The 5,318-nt window shown below is 37.7% G+C and overlaps 1 long non-coding RNA gene across 1 annotated transcript; it reads left to right on the top strand.

The window, feature by feature from the left end:
- The first annotated feature begins 1,174 nt into the window (after nt 1–1,174).
- On the top strand, nt 1,175–5,105 carry LOC140264386 (uncharacterized). Its single transcript, XR_011906049.1, has 3 exons — nt 1,175–1,248; nt 3,545–3,662; nt 4,914–5,105. It is a non-coding gene; the product is annotated as an uncharacterized lncRNA (long non-coding RNA).
- Nucleotides 5,106–5,318: the final 213 nt, after the last annotated feature.

Here is a 5,318-nt window from a genome sequence, read left to right as displayed (position 1 = left end):
TTATTGGAGAATTGGAATAAAAAGATTAAAAAAAAATCTTAAAGGATGTTATAAAAAAGCTTTTAATTAAAAAAGAAAAAAAAGGGGGGGGGGGGAAGATGTTTAGAAACTGAAGTTGTGTTTCAAGGCAATCCTGGCTTTCTTTATGGTGGATTTTACAGATCGAGTATTGATCTTTTTGTGATGAAAACTGAGAGGGAACGGGGGGGGCAGTGGAGGGGCAGAACAGACATTTTACTAACTACTGTAATAGCATATAGAACGTAATTCCTAGAACACAGAAAATAGTGTCTTTCTTTCTCTAATTTTATATGTGTCCTCTCAAGCAGAAAGAGCACAGATTGAAAGTGTTCACACAGTTTTCTTCTTGTGTGTATGCCAAAGGTACAGGGAAGACAGATTTTTTTTAGTAGTTGCGTGCATGTTGCTGCAGTGCAAAGAAGAGGGATGTGGGAAGCTATTCTGTAATACAACTTTCCCAAACACTGTTGGGACATAAAGCTTGTTACACTTCATGAGTTCGCATTAAAATACCTCATATAGCAGTATGGTTAATGCATCAACATCTGACAAAACACTTTTTAGAAGCTGGGAAAAGAGGTGTGAGGAGTTGGTCTTATTCAATTTTATTTTTAAGCTGGAGTCAAAACTGAAATATACATTGATAATATTTGTCTGCCGTCTGTCAGCTTCCCTTAGGGCTTCATTTTTAGCTCTCGCAAGCGAAAAGATTTGTTTCAAGTCTTGTGCTCCGTTTCTCACTTCAGATCTGAGTACCTCTTAGTTTCTTTCCTTCCATAGAGCATTTCAATTGCCGTCCATCACTTGCACAGTAGCCTCAATATTGCCATTCCAAATGACTGTCTTTCTTCCCATTTGTTGACATGACCGCAGTGAAGAACCGGTGCACCTCCTACAACAGAACATGCAAATCAGGTCAGTGTAAGCCATGGTTGGAGTACTGAGATGAATTAAAAACGATTTAAAACAAAACTTAATGCTGATGGACCAGAACTGCATTTTCAGGCTTTCCTATATTATTAAACTGCAGACTATCTTAATGTTTTAGTTACTGGGTTTGGGGTTTTTTGTGTGTTTTTTGTTGGTTTTTTGTTGTTTTTTTTTAGCTGACTTTGTTACTTTATGTTTATCTTTTGCAGTAGCTCTCTGGATAGTCTAAATATGTTTGTTTATGATCCTTGGAGGAATGGCTGGACACATGTTATAGATTCTCCAATTTTAGCAACAGTAAGTTTCTTGTAATCAGCAGTTATCTGCTTAAATTTCATTAGCAATATTTTACATTGCACAGAACTTCTGTCATTGTCTCAGTCTCTGTAGTTACACAGGAAAAATTGTTGACACGATTGTGAAACAGTTAACAGATAATCCCCCTCCCCCTTTTTTTTTTCCTTTCCCTCAAAGTTTGTGTGTTTGACCTTACTCATAATTTACAACCAAAACTGCAGAGCAGTTCTAGCTATCTCTGTTCAAATAATCTTCCTCGTGTTCAGAAAATTATCCAAAGCACTGTGTCTTTTTAATGCACGTTGATGCTAGTCTTCAAAGTATTTAGATTCTTGGTAGAAGATAGGGGAAGATTTATTGTATGTGGTGAGAGTGTATAAGCTTGGTCCTGAATGACTGCACCTCACTGTGGTGAAGTGATGGTAATTTATTGCTACGTTACAGTCATTTAATAATAATAAATAATATTAATAAGAAAACCCACAAAATTGTTAGGTAACAAAGAAAAATTGCTTTTTAGAACTGCGGTCCTAACTGCAGGTTCAGAGTCTTACTGTTACTTCCTGATAAAGGTAATTAAGGTATATGTTTATTTCTCTCCATTCTTTTTGCTCTCTGGGACCACACAGTAGTCTCAATTAAGTTGAGAGAATTAAGTGAATGTCATAGGCTATACCCGAACCCAATAACAGTGCAGTCGTTGCCAAAAGTGCACCATTATCTTTAAGATAATGCTTAGAATAGATATTTCAATTGAATCTTTCCTCCTTTTCTCGTATCTGCATGTAACTGAAAGTAAAGGCTGTGAAGAAGCCCTTTTTAGTCCTAAATATTCATGTCAGCTAAAGCAGCCAGAGGAGAGGGATGGCAGAATATTTAACTCGCATCTATTTTAAAATGTAAGTTTTAGAAATGAGCAAGGGCTACAAATTCCTGCATGTTTGCAGTATAAATATTACAGTGTTGAGCAAGCATAAGACAAAAAGTGAAACTACTATTGTTTAAACTGGTGGGGAAAAAAGTAAACAGTGCATTATCAAGACTCAGCTACGTACACTTTTAGATATCAGAATTTGGATGCTTAAGAATAGAAATGTTTGTGTTTCTTAATACTGTGGTGACAGTGTCTCTTCAATTCTGTCTTTTTCACAGAGGTAAGGAGTGCTGGTATCCCAGATTAATTTGATAGGAAGTTTGTGTTTAAAGCGAGTATTAACTGTTAATATGTGTGTTTGTGCTGAAGAGTGTTTGAGTGGCGCTGTCTTGTGGTCTGAAAGAGCAGCTTTGCAAGTTTACCTGCAGTGTAATAAAACAAAAACCAAAAATATTCTCAGTGAATGTCTGTCATATGAGTAAGTTATGCTCTTGGAATGCACAGAACAGGACAGATGTCAGAACTGCTGTCTGCACACAACCCCATCTCACATCGGCTTAAAGGGGTTAAACTGAGAGAACTTGCATATGGGGATGTACTTTGTGATGTCTGTGCTGTGGGTGCCATATAGCACTGGTGAGAAGCAATGTCATGCTTCAGACTTGCAACTCTGAGAGCCTTACAGTGTCTTTCACCTTTTGTTCTCTGGTTTTAAACTGCAGCAAGGTTGGAAAGGGTGACAGTGAACAGTGAAGCAATAGCTGTGCTTGCGTAGTGTATTTGCGTTACTTTGCAATGATGAACAAGTAACCCAAACAAAGGAATATGGTTGTGTGTGTGAATGGTGTCTGATATCAACATGAAAGGTGCGTTGGCCAAGAAATATCAGGAGAGAGCTGTTGGTGTCTGAGCACAATGTGCCAAGTAAATGTTTAAGCTTATGGCACATTCCTGGGCATCTGACACTATGTACTATATTTAATAGAAAGGCCTTGGTTTGGTTTATTCCAAATCACCGGGCTGTCAGATTGCTGGCTGGTAGCGCCTCCTTGAATATAACTTGTTATTTAAATTAAACTTATTAGTAGCCACAAATTCACTTGAGATTGATTTTCATGGGATCACAAATAAAATGAATCACCATTCATTCAATTTATTATCATAAACTCTTAACCATAAACCAATAAAAAACTGATCACAGTGTTTTACTTTAGGCTGTTCCTTGATATATCAACTGAAACACTGAAATGAAGAAAAGGCTTTGTGACCACAGCCCCGTTTTTAATGATTGTTCTCTGCAAGCAGTTTCCCTGCTTTTCTAATTTCTGATTTCTTATTCCTTACTCCTCTGTACATGTAAAGAGCCTCCTTCGTTGGTATTTAAATTTAACCTCTTCAGAACTCTTCCATCTTTCTCAGCAGAGCTGAGGGCCGCGGTGAAGAGACCTAATGGAGTTATCTGTAAACAGGATCCCCTGCTTTTATTGAGGCCTCCTCAGTAATCTGTCCCCCAACAACAACTGAAGACATAAGGATAGAGGTAGGAGAAGCTCTCATTAGCATGACTGTGTGAGCTTTGTGACCAAAGCAGGGAGGTACAAAGCTTTGTGCAGATGCTCCTGGATATCGGTAGATATCTTGCTTAATTATCTGCGTGCTTTTTATCTTGGTCTTCCTCCTTTCATCCTTTTCCTGTTTTTCAACCCTCTCTCTCAAATATATCATCTTCAATTGTAACTTGCTTCTACTCATTACAGAGAAAATGCATTTTTAAAACAGAAGTAGAAAATGCACACTCGTGGTTTTTTGGTTTTAATTTTGTTTCTTGTTTGGGGGAATTTTTGGTAGTAAAGATTTTTAAGCTGTAATCCTATAATGCATGTGAAGTTTTGTGTTCATGTTTGGGGAAGGGGGGAAATTACCTGCCAGTTCTCTTCATGTACTCACTGGGGAAAATAGTATAATAGTTCTGCCATGTCTTCATCTCATTTGGGGGGGGGGGGGAGGTGTAGTTTAATTTTAGAGGTATTGACTTATGCGGGGGGGGGGGGTTTACTTTAAAGAGAAAACAAAAACAAAACCAAGGCCACTCACTCTTAAGCTAGAAAGCTAAGAGCAACCAGGCAATGAGGCAACTGAAACAACACTATCTAGTTTAACACAGTTTACAAGTAAAGAATTTGACCTGGATGTATAAATGAGGAATGTACTTCCAAAGGTATTAAATGTTGCAGATGTCTCTTTAAAATCATTACATTCTGATATCTTAAGGTAAAACTTACAAGTGGGAGGCAATATTTGCTCTCATGAGAGAAATTTTCCTTGTTTTTTCCCAGAAAAGTTGAAGCAAATCTTTTTCCTGCTTTCTGGCCAGCATTTTCACAAACATATTTTTCTTACCTTTTCCCCCTTCGCTTTATGCATACGTAGATGCACATACGTGCAATGGATTATGTTCAGCATAGTTTCTTTGGAGGGATGACCAGCTGTTACAACGTACTGTTGCAGTTATGTTCCTTTTGGCTTTGCATTCAGATTCTACATCACCAAGGTACAGAGTAAGTTGGGCCTCTATAATCTAGCTTGCATATTAACAAAAGCAAAACGAGATATTAAGGGGAAAAAAATAAATGTAAATATAGTTGTGCACGTACAAAATATACTGGAAACATCTCTCTTACACTGTCTCTAAAGTAGCATTAGTACCTCAATAGCCATGTAAGGTCCTGTGTTGCAGCAGTTAACTATATACTGCCAGATCTCATTTTAATTGACACATCTCTACCAACAGGCGCTTTTATCAGAGGCTGCCCTGCTGTATTACTGTAGGAGCAAACACTGGAAAGAAGGAGAGGAAGACTTAGCAGACTTATCCACCTGTGACCTGCAAAACTTCTTTGTGCTTACAAAGATGGTCTTGTTAATTTAAGAGGGTGATTTCATCCTACACTGGCTAGAAGACTCCTTGCAGTGGAAAGAAGCACTTGGGTTGAATCTGTGTAAGTAGCTTTTCTTACAATAATTTGGTATTTGGAAAAAAAACATCATTTGTTTTATATAGGGAACTGGTAAAAGTTCTGCATGCATATAAAACTCTGATATACCTGAGCACGAGAGAAAAGGATACTTGGTGAGGATGTGAACTGAAGTTTTCATCTATATCTTCGAATAAAAGCAGCGTGATGGTTTGGGCTGG

This window comes from Excalfactoria chinensis, chromosome 1 (genome assembly GCF_039878825.1).
Source record: "Excalfactoria chinensis isolate bCotChi1 chromosome 1, bCotChi1.hap2, whole genome shotgun sequence".
NCBI classification, from domain to species: Eukaryota; Metazoa; Chordata; class Aves; order Galliformes; family Phasianidae; genus Excalfactoria; species Excalfactoria chinensis.
Note: the sequence above shows the minus strand (reverse complement) of the source record. Positions and strands in the feature narration are given on the sequence as shown.